The sequence below is a fragment of the Topomyia yanbarensis genome, chromosome 3 (genome assembly GCF_030247195.1).
Source record: "Topomyia yanbarensis strain Yona2022 chromosome 3, ASM3024719v1, whole genome shotgun sequence".
In the NCBI taxonomy this organism is placed as follows: Eukaryota; Metazoa; Arthropoda; class Insecta; order Diptera; family Culicidae; genus Topomyia; species Topomyia yanbarensis.
In genome coordinates, this window is record NC_080672.1 from 245256579 (window position 1) to 245274889 (window position 18311).

An 18311-nucleotide genomic window follows, 5' to 3' on the forward strand; every position below is an offset into this window, starting at 1 on the left:
TTCTTCTTATTGGAAGGGAACCTGGTAATGTTCATATTTTTACTATAACCATTTTATCAAAATTGATTTGAAAACTCCGGGAAAAAATTGTTACCTATGACTTGAGATACCCCCTTCCGACACAGCTAAACCAATCTTTCCATCACATTCTGCAATTACGCATTTCATTTTTACTGTCACTAACACTTTACTAACGATTCAAAATATAACAACTATAAATTAAATAAGTGCAGACTTTCACCGCTGTTGTTTCGTAAATGTATACGATTCCTTCACATTCAGGGTAACCAGATTGTATTTCTTAACATCGGTCAACTACATTCAAATGTTATCGGAAATTATTTCCTGCACTATGATGTCGCGCATTTAAATTGACAGGTGGTAGTTCGGTTGTTTACCTTTTGAGTTTATATGCACAAAGCGAGGTATTACGAAATGATTCCTGCTGTACCTTGGACATTCCGTTTGTACTAAATAGTTTGCCTCGTAAGAAAATATTTGAAACAACTAACAAGCGAAAAAGTGTCCTCATCAGAGCTTGAAAAAGTTGACATCGCTGCGTGAAGTTGAAAGAAAACAAAATTCAATTCATGTCCGCCTCGATGAATGAAATTTTTGATTCGTTTCCCTCGTCATTCGTTCTCCCGACACAGCGCATTCAGGTTCGGACATGTTTGGTTTCAGAAGCAAACTGAATTTTGTTTCTATTCTACCTATGAGAAGGATTATTGAGCAAAATTGCACCAGATAGAGATTACACAGTTCAATTATGCTCGAAAATGTAGAATATTCCAACTTCTGTCTTCAAACTCTCCACATAATAACAAATGAATGCTTTGGTTGGTGAAGGAATTTATATTTCCTCTGCACTCAAGCATTCGATTCTGCATGAAATTTCAGTCAGTCGGAAAGTAAATGAATGAGGGAAGCGGTGAATCTGAATGTCGGTTTCGGAAGAGGTAAGCAGAAATAGGTAAATGATTTTGAAATTTAGCGGCACTGGTCCTCATCGGTAAGCACTGGTTTGCAGATGAACTACACTTCCATTCTAATAATAGCTGTCAATGCCAATCCCAAGTTGTGCCCTGGAGAAACAAAAATATCTGGTGTTTTTGTTAGAAACAATAAGAAATATCGTTAGTTTTGCCCCGGTTATCTGCACAGCGATACGAATATTGTCAAGCTACCGATAAATCGTCAGGTCCGTCGTCCTAGTAATATTAAGAAGGAAATATGTTTTATGGCATTGTTGAGCTACGAGACGAATAATTTTTTAACGTTTTTAACACGAATCCAGTGAATAGTACATCACAATCTCTGCTAGCATCGTTGCTTCACGTTTTTATTTATACCGGCGATCGATCCATATGTTTGCGTAAAGTTACGCGATATTCAGTTCGCTTATTAATAGACAAAACATTTTTTAAGATTTATCACGATGATGATTATTGTCGCACGAAGTAGATATAAACGGAGCTTAAACGCTTTTTTCTGACAGGCAGTAGAACCAAAGAACCAAAAAAACTGGCTTCAAGACAAATGTATGTAGATGACAGCCGTGCCACCGAGTTGCTTGAAACAAGCAATTTCATTGTCCAACAATAAATTATAAAGTTAATTAACACTTCGTGTTACTGTTTCTAAAAACAATATTAGAAATGTTAAAATGTATTCAAAATATCATTTTTATAAGTTAAGTACAACCACCCAACCCCGTCTACCCCCGCCCTCCCCTTATTTACAGACTAAGTGAATTGAATTCCAAGTGCATTCACGTTTATGCATTTCACTATACTGCCTATGATCGCAAGTCAGTCCCATGAAGATAGGAAATCCCATAGAAAACGGGGCAAATAAGCGATCTTGGGTAGTATACAGTCGTGATTTGCTGGTTGGGCCACAGCGTTGTCCAACTAAAGGCTAGTTTACAGTTCGGAAAACGTGTCACGGGATTTGGGTCCCTGTGTATTTTAAATGGAGCTCGGGATTTCAAATCCCGTGACGGGAAATAAGTCTACACAAAAATGACAGTTTTCATGAAGTGTAAACCCAACCGCGGGAAACATCACGGGATTTTAAAACTCTCCACACAGAAATCCGTCCGGGAACAATTCAACACAAATTGTTTCCGACGGGGAAAATAGTATTTTTATAAAGTTTACAATTCGCTGCAAGTTTGATACTGTTTGTATTTTTAAGAAGCAGCAGAGTTTTTGGTTTGACAGTTTGGAGAGATCTCGGCGGGAAATTTTCCCTGATCAAATCCCGACGCAAATCCCGTGTGAAATCCCGCGATCCATTTCCCGAACTGTAAACTAGCCTTAACGAATTTGATTCGCTAGTTGGACCGACTGACAAATGTCAAAAACTCTCCAAAGAAGATGTTGGCAGTGTAAATGCATCTGTTCTTATCTCTAAATATTGTCAGATTGATTGTCAAAGTAAATTTGGCACGAGATTTTGACGTTCAGATGCTTTTTAGTTGGACAATGGTCCAACTAGCGGAGGTCCAACTAAAAAGCGGTCCAGTTAAAAAGTGCCCAACCAGCGAATCACGATTGTACACCACAACACAATATTATCCCTCGAAAATATGATGAACCACCGGATGAAATGAGATGGTGATGATGTAACAGATGTGATCTGTGTCCTGCCATGCGTACCTATTAGCAATTAAATCCAGCGTTTTTGAACTAAGCGCTGCAGAGTGTGTGATAAACCATTATCTTTGTGATCTTTTTACTACTGGTCCTGAATTAAAAACTTGGCGCGAGAAAAATACACGCATTTTCTTTCTTCTCGAATCTTAGTTTCCACAGTCCCCACAATCATCACCATTTGTTCGCAGCGATTTTCGATTTTCGTTGGACACTATCATTAGCTTTCGTATTGGCCTCCACATATAAAAATTTTCGGGCTTTTACAAGCTTCAAAGCCAATGAAATTTCGCTTCCTGCTAGCCTCCCATCAATCGGATCCTGGGACACATCATGCCCAGCTTGACATAATGCTACATCTTCCAGTTCAATCCAAGCTGCTTAGATGTACTAATTTTTACTTCAACGCAGAAAACATACAGCATAATCAAAACTGTGGGTAATTGAATACAAACAAATACTGTTCATTGTATCAAACGACAAAATAAGTGGTGTGAAGCGAGGCTTGAAAGTATATTTTCATTAAAGTTACAATAAACTTTTAATTTCAATAATTGTTTTAATTTCTGTAAACTTTAAAAAAATGTTATTGAATTCAATCAAATAATTTATTGTCTCACAACCGATAGTTTTATTTATTGAGCTCAATCCATAATTTTATTTAAAATAAAAATCTTTTACGAGTCGAATCAAAATTCACGCAGAACACTTCTGCATAACATTTATCGCGAGATCCTATTTTTTACATTTTCCTTTGTTTTGCCTCCTTTCTGCGAATAGCAACGTTGGCGTCAGTTGGAAGAAGTTACCAAATATAGACACTCGCTGTAAACCGAAACGATAAGTTTCCAAGTTGGGAAATGGAAACTTATCGTTTGATAGTCTAAGACTATCAGCACCGGGCGTGGGTATAAGCAATTTACTAACCGTCATCATAACACGACACCGCACCGGCGGTTGGTAAACAGGTTGGGAAATGGAAACTTATCGTTTCGGTTTACAGCGAGTGTCTATATTTGGTAACTTCTTCCAACCGGCGCCAACGTTGCTATTCGCAGAACGGAGGCAAAACAAAGGAAAATGTAAAAAATAGGATCTGGCGATAAATGTTATGTAGAAGTGTTCTGCGTAAATTTTGATTCGACGTAAATTTTGATTCGAGCTCAATAAACAAAATTATTGGTTGTGAAACAAGAAAATTAATTGATTGAATTCAATAAGATTTTTTTAAAGTTTACAGAAATTAAAACAAAATTCTTGAAATTAAAAGTTTATTGTTGTTTTAATGAAAATATATTTTCAAACCTCGATTCGCACCAATTATTTTGTTGTTTGAAGCAATGAACAGTATTTGTTTGTATTCAATAACACATATTTTTGATTATGCTGTATGTTTCCTGCGTGGAAGTAAAAATGAGTGCATCGAAGCAGCTTGGATTGAACTGGACGATGGAGCATTATGTCAAGCTGGGCATGATGTGTCCCAGGATTCGATTGATGGGACAAATCAAAAAGCCAAAAGGCTTTTGTAGCGAAGCTTGAATCTCTCTTAAACTAATGGAATTAGAGATATTGACGTGTCGAACCAGCAGGATTATCCAATAATGAAACCTTTCAGCCCAGGGGCAAAGATGCTATCAAGAAGCGGAATTTCATTGGTTTTGAATCTTTTATCTTTGGAGGCCAATACGAAGACTAATGACAGTATCCAACGAAACCTTCAAGCTTTCGATTATTTCGTTCAATTTTTGCGGATAAACAAATATTGCCAATTAATTTTATGAGTTGGAATACACCAAGAAGTGGTTTTTGTCACTGTGAAATCAACGGATGCTATGTTGATTATTAGGACATTACCAAGACAAAGGAATGCGATGAAAATAATCATGATGGCTATGGTTTCATAGGAAGTGGTAGCGATAAGGTGGCTTTTAAATTGATGTTCTGTCTGTGATTCCAACCCGTGAAAATCGCTGCGAACAAATGGTGGTGATTGTGGGGACTGTGGAAACTAAGATTCAAGAAAGAAAAAGCGTGATTTTTTCTCGCGCAAATGTTTTTAATTCCGGACCAAAGATCACGACGATAATAGTTTGCCACACACTCTGTAGGGCTTGGTTCAGAAAAGGATACCTAAAAAGAAACGCTGGATTTAGTGGCTAATAGGTACGCATGGCCGGACACAGATCACACCTGTTACATCATCACCATCTAGTTTCATCCGGTGGTTCATCATATTTTCGAGGGATATTATGTTGTGGTATACTACCCATGATCGCATGTTTGCCCCGTTTTCTATGGGATTTCGTATCTTAATAGGACTGACTGATCATAGGCAGTATAGTGAAATGCATGAACGTGAATGCACATGAAATTCAATTCACTTAGTCTGTAAATAAGGGGAGGACGGGATTAGGCTGTTGTTGGTATTTTAAATACATTTTAACATTTCTTATATTGCTCTTAGTAACAGTAACACGAAATGTTAATTAACTTTATAGTTAATTGTTGGAAAATAAAATTGATTGTTGCAACACGTTTATTATAAATTTACTAGAAGTATTCTACGTCGAACAATGTAGAAATGTCTTATAATTCTAGGATAACCACTTTCGTTATTAGTTACCATAGTTTTTGACTTACTCCGAGAATTTTATACCAACTGTGGATGCATGGATGTGGATTTGATGACCAATTTGGTAAGCAGCATACGTTACGCTCAAAAATGTTCGAACGTTCGACTGTTTAATTTACCTATGATTATGACCCGTGTCTGGCCATGCCAAACGTCAAAAGATCCTTTGGCTCGTTCTAAGCACAGACAAACAGACATAACAATTCGAAGACTGATATGGGAAATACATCGATGATATTCAAAGGGCAAATCTGAACATTACATTACATAATTGTCGCTTCAGCTCATCGCATCGTAAAAAGCGATGCTCATGCATTTGACAGGCGAAGCTCTAATAGTATTCCAAATTGTTTGAGTTAAAATTGGAGACAAGTGTTCACCATATGATACAGTACGCTACCTCGAATTATAAAAAGATTCTTATCGCTGGCGCTAGAAATTTTGCACTACCCCACAGGACCGTTGTTTGAAATAAAGATTCCGTGTTATTTCTTTTGCCATACTGATAAATTGGAATCAAATTTATAATTTTAAACAATAACTCATTATTTGATTCCATCTTTGGAATTACCGTATCGACAACAAAATGTTGAATTCAGTTTATATACTGTATCAAATTGCCACAAATTCGGGTGTACCAATTTGACACGGGGTACGCACTAAATGTTTATGTCTTGAAGTAGATGTAGTTGTAGTTAGTATTTTACCTCCAGCAATAAAACCGATTCTAATTAGAATTGGCCGGAATACTACGGAATTCAGCTTAGTCGGAAAATCAGTCGGAATGTTGGCTAGTTCTCATTTGCATTTCGGATCCAGTAACACAACCTAGGGGCAGATCACTTGTGATGCATTTTTAAAAATCAGCTAAATTAAATGCATTTCTTTCCATCGAAATAGAAATTAATAATGTATTTTGCGTTGCGTGTAAGACGTCAAAACCGTACAAAAAATTAGCCTTACATTCAACAAACGTCGAAAAAAGTGAATCAGCGTTTGTTAAACACACTTTTCTGCGAGAGAGTGCAAAGTTGGTGCAAAAATGGAAATTAAATGCATTTTTTCTAATTTGATGAAAATTCGTTATACATTTCTAGAGTGATCTGCCCCCAAAACACAACTGATTCTTGTTAGAATCGGTTGTGTCACTGCAGCCGGAATACGAATTAGACCCAGACAGAATTCCGGCTCATTTCCGATTGAACTTTACTGGGTGCACGGCACGCAAAGTCCATATACCGATAGCCGATAGTAGCGCCGGCTAGCGGCTAGTTGTTGCTTGCCTAAAATTGATAGTTATATTTTTACACATACAATCTGACTTGGATGTCATATATTAATAGTAAAAGAAAAACAACTTTTGGGATGGGTCATAATCCACATTGAGGAGAAATTCCGGAGAAACTATTGTTGGTTCAGCGCAGTTCACAACAGTCACGAAAGAGTTGATGAAACTCCTTTTGTTCACGAGCACACCGTGTTTGGTGAATATTGGTTTGGAACCTCCCCTCAACGTGTATTTTGATAATTGTCTTTTAACCACAAATCTCCGATTAACATGGGGAACGTGCTATTTGAGCCAGTCGCTACTGATTCTTGATTCTAGTTCTAAGTTAGATGATATGATGAATCAACGTGCTCCATGTATCAACCTCGAAAAACCACGCAGTTTACTTCAGCAAATTAATATCATTATTGAAGCCACGCTTAAAGTGCTACCACTTCATTATTTTTGTTTTACTGTATACTGTTCTGCCCAAGTTGTACAGTAATGTTTCCATTTCGAGAGGGCCAACTATACTATCTACAGAATCTGTCTAAACGTCTATTATCTGAGATATGGTGGATTCTCACATAGAATAACGCGCAAATTTTCTCCCATGCGAATATATTTGACTGTAGCGTCCGAAAGATGTATGTCAGATGGCTTCCGCAAAATTTAGTAAAACCCAACTTTCTCTCTGGCTTTTCAGTATAGTATTATCCTCTTCAAAGCCTTCGTAATACATAAAAAACGAAAGTGTCTTCGAAACCGATCGTTCGTATAAACTGGTTCTGCAAAACAATCGTTGAATGGCCGAAAAACTTATTCCACCGCAAGTCTGTTTCCATTTATACACATGATCCTCTTCATTGCACTCCTGATTCGGAGCCGTCGTAGTATGTGCTTCAGACAATAACTGCCGGGCAAACCTTAGTTCATAGAAATCGTCGTCCGTCTCGAACCCATCAAATTTCTCAGAATTGTTATTTTATGTTAAAATTTTAGCATATTTGAACAAAAAAATGTCTTATTGAATTCAATTATACAATGTTTATTGCTTCAAACGGCAAAATTAATGGTACACACATTTTTTGCATTGAAACAACAATTAACTTTTAATTTCAATGAACATTTCCAGTTTGAATAAATTTGCAACCATTTCAATAAAATAATTTTTGGAAAAGAGAACGATACTTGTTACTGAAACGGTTTTGTTGAATTCAATAAATAAATGTATTTTCTCTCTAGTCAAATTTTTTTCACTGAATTAAATCCAAATAATTAAAAAAACGATTTTTTATTGCATGATTGCAAAAAAATGTAACGTTACTATAATAACAGCTACCGGTGTGAAAACAGATTATTATTTTGGCATTTACCAACGACCGGTGCGAAAACGGGTGTCTAAATATATTATTATCGTTTAGCGTAATCAAAATACACACGCATTTGCTTACGCACCGGTGCTGATAGTCTTAGACTAAGCAGTGATGCCACAAGTACAGATTTATCTAGAAAGGTACAGATTTTTGAAGCATTTTTGGTACAGATTCTGTACAGTACAGATTACAGATTTTTGTAAAAAAGTACAGAATGGTACAGATTTTTTTACATGACTTTAGAATGCGAGAGTCGAGAAACCTGGTTCCAGCAAATCAAAGGGATGATGTCTAAGTGAAAGCCGAGCAAATCTTCTCGGAGTGCATGCATTGACTCTGAGATGCTCCAATTGAATTCCTGCAAGCAGGTTTCTCGCATTCTATTGATATTACCAGCCCCATCTCAACTTCTCGCTGCTACTGATTTCCCTGAATGCAAAATATCTTTAAGAAAAAAAATTTAAGCAACCTTGTCATTATTTGGGTACAGAATCCGGTACAGATTTTTCTATAGAACAGTACAGATAGAAAAGATTTTTCAACTCCCGGTACAGATTTAACAGCAACACTGTTTGTAAGTGAATTTTGTGATAGGTAATATTTAATTTTTCTTATAATATATTATATTATGCGTTGAAATATGTTCTTGTTTTTTTAGCTTGAAGCGAAATTGAATCAGGTTCTAACTCCTGTCAACTTTTATGATATGATTGCAGTTGGAGTTAGATCCTGACCAAGTTTCGGGTTCATGCAACGCTTTCATATTTGAGATAACTTTTTCTGAAGTGATTTTTTCTACCGGTTTAAATTTCATTTTATCATTCTCGTTTATATCGGCAAGAGTCAATACGTGTCTATCCTTATATACATCACTAATTAGTCCTTCCAGATGTAGTTTGGATACTCGGTACTTTCCTGAAAATAAATAGTTATTTGCATCTATATATGAATCGCAAAGAAGACTAACGAACCTAAAAGCAATTGAATGTCTTGTTTTACGAGTCTTGTACGAAACTTATTTGCGAGGTGTGTAGGATCCTGTACACAGATCTCGCCATCGGTAGCTGCCACGAACCATTCCCCAAACTGATTTTCTTCATCCAGTGGTAACTTCATTTGATAGATCATGGCGCTAATAAAACGACTATCTCCATCTGTTGCTTTACACGCAATGCAGATGCCTTCTTTTTCAAAAACTTGTTTGACGAATTTCCACTTTTTTAAAACATCGCTTGTAGAAAACCGTGCAAAAATAATTGATACAGAAAGGTGCTGCATGCGATACCAATGGTTGCACCATTGACATGTACGTTGCGTCCAATCGGAAAGTTTTTCAAATGCGGTATAACGTTTGCAGGTGATGAACAACTAAAAAGATTCATTGTAGGCATTCCGTATTCATTTAGAGGAGCCACTAGTCCAGTTATTTTATCATGTTGAGTGTTATATTCAACTCCTCCGGTTATCCTTGTTGCGTCCTCACTCCAGCAGACTACCAGGGGATAATTATTATAAATTAAGTAACGTTTTAGCTCGACAATCATCAAGCGACCTTCTTCAAATTGCTCCGATTTTGCTTTTAAATAACGCTGCAGCGTCCGTATATGCGGAGCTGGTGCGTTCGCACGGTCGAACTGGAACAATTCTTTACCTCCTTGTATGAATCTAAATTGAAAGTTTTTTGAATGAAAAGTTTTAATCGTATGTGTGGCACCCTGCCCTTTTGCTCAGTAAGGGGAATGGGCGCGTCGTGTCAGGTTGGTCGAGGCACAATTCGATTGTGAGTCAGTGAATGCATGACGCACAAAAGAGCCTGAGCCGATTGCAATTACTGTCAGGGATCAATCGAAGACTTAGAAATGGAAACATGTACGTCATTAAAATCGGTTCAGTTTACATAGTTACAATTCGCCAACAATTTAGGTCACTAAACTATAATATAATATATTTAAACGCAGTGTATTTATCACAAAATATGACTAACCATGTTCCTGTTTCATGTCCGTTGAACCATTCTGAGTGGCCAACATAAATTTATTTATTCGTAACACTCACCTTTTTCCTTTCTGTATAGTTTTAGTTATTTTTTTTCTTCTCTGGAGAAGCGGACAAGATTTACTAAAGCTTAATGATGTGCAAAAACTCATGCATATGATTATCAAGAGTGAACAAAAAGATGATAGCTCTCAGTATATTACTGATCGAGAATCTACAACCATATGTACACATAATACTGGTACCTCAAGCAACATTCGATTCCTCGATTCCACAATGCTGAGAAATAAGCTCTAAAAATATCTAATATTTACTGCTTGTTAATGTCGCACAATTCAACGCACCCACCGGAAGGCTAAGTAAGAAAGATCTGCTGATATCTCTTTTATCCTGGGAGATTCGGAAACATTTAATGAAACTAAGAAACACATACATATATGAACACATGAATATAAGCAAAAACAAAGGAAAAGAAATATACAAGTGCACTAACGCCGGAGACTCCTGAATGCACTGAAACAAAAAAAGGGTAGAGTACAAAGGATAAGAAAAAATAACCCATGAAATCGTGGATACAATCCCAACAAACATTTCGTGGTTTTATAAACGTTTTAACAGTTGCTTTATTCAGCTCTAGCTGAACATTGGAAGTATACGTGTAATCATATATCGTTTATTCCACCCTTAAACATCCGGGATTTGGAGAATTTATTCAGCTTGTCTGATTAAGACACATGAAAGAACAATTCTTCAGCACGTATACAGCCTGAAGAAAACCACAGTTCAGCTTTATCAATAAACCTTTTCGTTACCGCTATTGAGCTGAGAGAATTATCATAGGAAAATTGTTAAAAAAGACATTTATTTCAAGTTACACACGTCATCAATCTCTTTGGAAGCCACATTCTTTTATTAGTGTTACGTTACAGTTAGAGAAAAATTGTATTACCTTGTTGGATATCATATCACGTACCTGGATCCGAACCAGCAACCTGTTGAATACTAAGCACTTACCTTACTGTCTGCACCAATCTTGCATACATTGAATGCTTAAGATTTCACCAATGTACCGACAAGTCTAGGCTGCTGAATAGAGTCTGTACAAAGGCTACAGTAGCCTTCTATAGATTTGAGTGAACCTAGTTGGCTTGGGTTCGAATCCCAACCTACGATAATTTTTTTTTTCTAATTTTTTTTAATTAATAATTTTTAGAACATTCGGGAATTTTAAATTAGATAATTTATTTATTTCAAAAATCATGATTATAGTCGTTTTTGTTTCCAAGGTGAGGATTTATGGTTGTCACAAAACAGATAAGTAAAAATGGGTGTTATATGAAAGAGGTGGTAACTGAATGATGGATTGAAGTCATTTATAATTCTAAGGTGGCAATCTCCTCAATTTATTTACCACTCCCTGCCAAATGATTTTCTTTCCATTGTGATTTTTTTGGTAAGCGGAAGTCGCTGTTTGAATTCAATAGTTTATTTATTTATATCAACTAAGTTCGCCAGCGTGAATAATCATTCCATTGTACCTTTGTTTGCAAGTCGATGGATAGAAAAAAATCATGGTAACAATGCTGTTGTCAAAAATTTATAGCGACGTTGGAACAAAAAGTTCCTCTTGTGTTCAATATTAGAATATTCATGTTTCACAAGTAAATAGACCGTTTCGAATTAAAAGGTAAATTTACATAAACGAGGGCGCGTGTGATTTGGTAAGCTTGTACATTAAAAAACTGTAAATCGGGTATTTCCCGTGGTGAAAACTCAGTAGATATAAAAAACTAAATAAACTTTCTTTATTTCTTTATTCATTTATTGATCTATTGCTCCTTAACTGTAATATATGCAAAACATCTCAATTGGAATATACCGAAATAATAAAAAAATCCTTCACCTAATAGTAAAAAAAATATTGTGTGTGTATTGGGACTCGAACCCAGGTCGGTTGCCATTCTTCATAATTTGCTAATCGCGCCAATTTTTGTAGTAGTTACAATTACCTTTGTTAAACACATAATTCAGCTAAAAGTCAAAGGTGGTATAACGGCAAATGTAAAGGTAGAAACAACCTTTTGAAGACATGTAGTGCAGCTTAATGATTAAAGGTAATACTATTGGTAACAGCATCGTTTATTCAACTCGCAATTCAGTCTAATTAAGATGGTTGAATAAAAGCTATAATATTGTCGCTATTACATTTATTAGCAGTATAGTTCAGCCTAGTTGGAACTGGCGAATACTGGATTTTAAATAGGCTGAATAAACTGTTAATGTTTAAATAGTTCAGCGAAAGTTTTATTCAGCTTACATAACCTTTAACCTGCTTTAAATCAACACGTAGTCTTATAGTTCAGCTCCTAATGTTTGTTGGGATGGGCTTACTAACAAAAAGGGACTAAGAAAGAAGAAAGAACGAAGAGAAAGTACCAACTGACCCATAAAGGGCAGAGAACGCGACATAACCGGGGATTAAGGTAATATCAAATGTGCTAATCCATTCGTACCTTACAGAGAAAGAAGGTGAAATTTAAAATCTAAAATAGCATCCATACTCTCAAAAGAACAAAGAATGATGATAAAAAATAGGCGGTAATTATTAGCGTAAAGGTAAATTAAGGAAACCGAAATAGAAGAATGAAAGAACTAATGATAATAATAATGATACCAAATAATACCAAATGACATTCTTTATATTGAAAAAGGTGTTTAAATGGCGCCCATGCGCTAATTCGTCCTAGTTTAAAATTTGGGTTGAGGGGGGCACGCATTTTTGGCTTAGGGCGGAAATGCCGATCAGACCGGATCTACACCAAAAATGTACTATAAGGAAACTATAAGGAAGGTTTAATCGTATGTGTGGCATTATTTTCCTACTTTTAGTTTTTTTCTTAATTTAGGATTTGGATAACGTCTAGAACTCAATTTAAAATAATTATCTATACATGAAGAAATCTTTCCAGATCCGGGTACCGTACTCCCTTTGCACTAGAATTAACTGTTCGTTCTTTTAAGTTCGTTAAAAGTGTTTGTCTTCAAACGAACTGGCCTGTGAAACATTGGTGTTACCACAGATAACAGACGTTTAGGCTCGTTTTAAATCGTGTGTAAATACCCGCCACTGAAATTCCTAATAAGTCAGACGTCTGAATCACGTTTGGCAAACGTTTGTAGATGGCGCAGTGATCGATACAATGCAGTTAGAGTGGAGCTGTCAAACACTTGTAGCAAACTGTTGCGCAGATGGCATTAGTGAAACACAGATTTCCAACGTTTATCAATTTGAAAGTTTACACAGGTTTTTGAAGAAATTTTGTTCTAGCCTAAACGTCTGTTATCTGTGGTGCTACCTAAGGCCCTGTTGTAGCACCCTGAATATTTAACGGAATCGTTTGCTCATACTCTTCGCTATGGTCTAATCTCTCAACATGTATCATCGAAAGCGCATCCGACGTGTCACATTCCTCTTCATGGACCTTTGCACCCATCTGAATTTCAAAAGTATTTGCTTTTTCGTCTTGGTTTTCATATTCAAATCGAGAGTGCTCACTAATAAATTCGTCAACTCTAGTAGATTGTCATGGACTGACACGTCGCTTGTATTATCGTTATCTGTGTCAACTGTACAATTCGATACCATAAAAGATTTTTTAGTTTTATCGACGGAACCAGAGATCTTCGACGGATGTACTCGTTTACTTCTGCTGGAAGATGCTGTCACAGGGTAATCAATCTTGTGCACGTTTTTTAGATGCGTTATGCAGTTGGTTATTTTCCAGCGTCCTGTTCTCTCTGGTCGACAAGTGATGAATTTCTCGTTGGTGCACAGTATACACTGAATTTTGACAAATTGCTTAGACTCGAATACATCAATAAGCACAGTCATAGTTTCCAGCTTTGAAATGAGTTCCTGGCCTTGAGCACCCTCCAATCTATAAATATATATCAAATTATAATTTGTTTGGTCTATTATATTAATGTCACCTTGTGTTGTAGAACTTAACGATTTTCTTGCGAACAATCAATGTCGGATCCTCCTGCGAGTTCACGCTTGCTGACAAGTTTGGTCCTTTGTTTAAAAAGTGATTTATGCCTCGTTTTCTCACTGCCGCCGCGATTAATTTTATAATAGCTCGCTCGCCAGAAAAAAAAACGAAATTCCGATGGGGAATCAAATTTATCAGTACACTTCCGAAGATCGGAGCTAAAATTTTTGCGATGGAAGTTTTTTCATATCTAGCTCGATCGCTGATATATCTTCATCTGTCAGATTAGCTAGAGCACCATTAATATAGCCTACATATTCGAATATCGCCTATATTCAGTGGAATTTGTCCGACCTCCTTATCCATCATATTCCAAAACTGTTCCTGCAAGTAGTACTGTTTGTTTCAATTACTACCTAACAACAATATACTAACCATTTTTCTTGTACATATCTGGCTCGAAGATTCAGAATATTCACATATTGTTTGCGTCGTCAATTACACCAGATTTCGCATTAAACGTTGGATGGAAAATATTTGACGTTTCAAAATGGCGATTGAGTTTTGTTGCTTTGCACTCCTGACATAACACATACATGTACGTGTTGATGTAATAGTACCATTCACATTTCTTAGCAGAAAAAAACTTGAGAAAAGACAATTGATCCGCATCTAACCGTATCTAAGCTCCGTGAAGATAAAAAAGAGAGGGTAAAAATCTGCAAGTGGACAATCCTTTGGTAAAGCTGAACAAAGCGAGATAGCCTTTTCTATCTCGGGTGCATTTTGCTTGTGTCGCACCCTCGATCGCTTCGACGTCATACGTACATTCGGGAAGAAAAGATCCGAAGATAATCCGCGAAAACCATTGTCTTGAAGAAATCTTCGTCCCACAATTAAATCAACTTTCATGGTGTTGTCAGTAACCACCATCAAATTGGCAACATATACGGACGTTTCAATCAAAATAGATTTCGAGTACGCTCCTACTAGCTGTATCATCGAAATATTTACACCTACTAGGTCCCTATCGTTTGTGCTACTGAGCTTAACATTTTCTGGGATACAAGATTGTTTAAACTCACCGAACAACCCGTATCTGCCAACGTCTGCATCGCTTTCAATCGTCCATCAACAACGACGTTACACGTCACCATCGCGTTAGAATTCACTTCGAGAAATTTTCCATCGGTCGTCGGTAGTGGTTCATCTTGCTTGCTGATCGGGTATGCCGTGTTTTCACCGCTGGTTTCGGGTGCCTGATTGTTCGCCGCTTCGTTATTTGTTTGTCGTCGTTGCGGTTGTGGACAGTTAATCGAAATGTGTCCCGTTGCATGACAATTAAAACACTCGTCGCTTCGCTTGTTCGCACTCGTCGGGGTACTGGACGATTTATTTGCTTCCTGTTGCTTCTTCGGTGTCGAATTGTTCGCTGGTGGCTTCTGACTGTATTGGCGGGAAACAATGCTAGAGTAAAGTGCATCGTACGAAAGACCGCTAATTATGTACTTGATTCAAAGATTAACTCAAGATTACTAGGTCCCATACAAAACATTCACAAAATATGGTTCAGTAACCGTGAACCGGTGAACTCAATAATAGTAAGCTTTTGCTGCCCCCTCGTTAATAGGCGTCGGTAATATTGAGAATGCGTCGACAAAATGCTATGGTTACGACCCAAATCAAAGTCGTAAACAATCTTGTTATGAAAAAAGTTGTCTATATCGACGTGTAAAATATATTACAGATATGCTTCCTATTAAAGGCCTATTTCTAGAGCATTGATAGCCACAATTATTGATGTGTGAGCTTGCCCGTTTCGAATAGTTTGTATCCTGAACCGGTGAATTTTGTAATAGAAGTAAGACAGGTCGCAGTTTAATTTCTCAGTGGTTTAATATTTACTTGACTTTACTGCAAAATATAATACAAAACATTGGTACAAGAGTTTGTTGCGGAGTTTGATGTAAAATATAGCAGTTGTTAGCAGACAAATTTACTGATCAATTTATCGATAGTGGAAAGATATATTACTTAGTTGCTTCAACTAATTGCTGCACTTTGATAATCTCAATGATGGTTTATTTTTCTGCCCAAAATTTACTTGTTATTTTCTTAATATCTAATTGTCATAGATACGACGTTGTTTCTTTTTCGCAAAGCTTCGCTTCAGTTTATTGTGGAGCTGTCACTCTGACAGTGAACCGGGTTCATCGAGGGGTCGGATTTGGATGGTACATGGGAAACATCTGACTACTCTATCTTGAGTTTATCTTTGCTTGATTATCGCTGCACAGCTCAGCTTGCCTTTATATCCTAACGCATTCATCCGAAAAACGTAGTGGTAAGATTCCTTGGAGTCCTTCACGCACCGCGACAGCTTCCGATGCACATCCGCTTCATCCTCGCGATCCGGAAAGGCTAACAAAATCTTGAAAAATCCTTTGAAATCCTTCCAACTCAAAATATGCTGACATGCACCCAAAAACCACTGATGAGCAGCACCTGCTAGACGACACGTCGCGTAGAGCAATGTCGATTTGTCACTCCATGAGTATAGCTCCTGATAATGGTCGATGGAACTGATCCACTCTGTTACGCCACAACCTTCTCTAAAAACAGGTATCAATTGTTTAAGCTCCTCCGGATGGAAGAATCTTTCTCTGCTGACTCGTATGCCATCTTCCACATTTTCGTCCTCGCTATTTTTACATCGCCATGTTCGTTTCCCTCCTCGTTTTGTTTCGACACGTTCGTACCAGTCGGAATCAACGAACGACGCTCCGATCTCGGCATGTTTACGCTTGCCTTTGATTCGAGAGATTCACTGTTCGAGTTGCAGTTACCTCCGGACGCTAGAGCTAGTGCTACGCCACCCGTTTTCGATGGAGTTCACGCCGATTTCGCTTGACGGAACTTTTCGTTGATGGATTCCGATTGACGAGTTGGAATCCGAAATTCTCAACCGAGTACACTCGCGCCGCTGCCAGGAGATTTCTACGGTTTCATATCAAATCCGATTCTATCCCACTTCTGAAAATTACTGTGGTATTTTACGGGATGTTCGAAAGCGATTTTACACTAAACACGTTTTTACGTAAAGAAAAAAAGAGTAGCGTACTTTATTACGTGACGGTCTGGTCACAGAGAACAGACGTCCATCTTCAGCATTCAACTTGTGTAAAATCTAACGGTTTCGAAGGTAGTTTGGATATCTAAACCAGGTGCGCTACTGTCGTCATGTTTTTGTGGCTGAGTGCGACAGAATTGACAGCGGTTATTCCTCTACCCAGTCGAACTAGTCCGGAACCGATTCGGACTTCCAGCATGAATTCCGGCTCAAATGCGTCAACCGATAGAGTCGGAATCGGTTGTTTTCTTTGAGCTAGATTCCATGCTGAATCCATCTCTCTTGGTCTGGTTGAGAATGAAGCACACGTCGAGCAGAAAACTTGTTAGACCTTTTGCCTGAAAGGTTAGCGGATGCGCGTGAACGCAGACTTGTCAAAGTAACAGCTAGACGCAGAGAAAAATTGAGGGGTAATACTCTGCTGAGGGATAGGACTGTGAGCAGGCAAGCTTTACAACAAATACAAATATGTAATTTGTATTTGCTATTGCTATGAGTGTTTATATATAATATAGAATACATCAACGTTGCGAACAGCCTAAGAGCATGTTCAGGAGTGTTTCAGTCTTAGATTCAAAATTTTGACAATTCTATTATTTAAAACTGAAAATTTTAAAACTAGAACTTGCTGCCCCCAGCAGCAGTTTTAGCGGATGTTCTATTCAGTTTAAAATTCATGTCACGCCGTGCTTTCAGCGCCACTGCATTCAAATTTATTTTCCCCAGTCTATCGGGTCTAAGTGTCTGTGCTGAAAACTTTGCATGTATTTAAAACACAGTTCTAAACGTGTTTTAAAATCAGCAACAAATAGAACGGCGTCGTATAACAGTTTTAAATTTTAAAACAACACTGTTCAAATTTATAAAACAAAACGCTCTGCTGGGGATGTGAATGTTTCAGTTCCAGTTCTACTTTGAAACTCCTATACAAAATAAAACGCTCCTGAACATGCCCTAAAAGAACTTATTTTTTGGGTTGTTTTATTTTTGCGTGTATGCTTGTTATGTTCTGCATAATTCTGAATGATCGTGTAATTTATTTGACATAAAAGTGTTTTGTTGTCTTTTGTGATTGTAGGGATCTTAAAATTCCGCAAAATTGCGACATATTGGTGAAATTTGGAGCATAGAATATTTCAATATAATTCAGTGCAGGTAATTATTTCCCTATTTTCCGTGTTTATGAGAACATAAAGCGATTACCGCACAAAACGCTAAATGTTGCCTCCTCCGGAGATAAATAGGTATTGGTAAAAATA

At 37.2% G+C, this 18311-nt stretch overlaps 1 protein-coding gene and 1 long non-coding RNA gene across 3 annotated transcripts in view; one reads left to right on the forward strand and one right to left on the reverse strand.

The window, feature by feature from the left end:
- Positions 1-8535: 8535 nt before the first annotated feature.
- On the reverse strand, positions 8536-10392 carry LOC131692863 (uncharacterized). 2 transcript variants are annotated; one of them, XR_009306089.1, is made up of 4 exons: positions 10279-10389; positions 9991-10223; positions 8907-9600; positions 8536-8850 (listed from the first exon to the last, which is right to left on the reverse strand). It is a non-coding gene; the product is annotated as an uncharacterized LOC131692863 (long non-coding RNA). The 2 variants fall into 2 exon arrangements; XR_009306088.1 differs by having other exon boundaries at positions 8907-10223; positions 10279-10392.
- A 7689-nt stretch (positions 10393-18081) lies between these two features.
- The window catches only part of LOC131693633 (GTP-binding protein 1), a 152588-nt gene continuing 152358 nt past the window's right edge, over positions 18082-18311 (forward strand). Inside the window, exon 1 of the mRNA XM_058981604.1 lies at positions 18082-18207. The gene's annotated coding sequence lies outside the window, so the exon portion shown is untranslated. The remainder of the gene's footprint in view (positions 18208-18311) is intronic.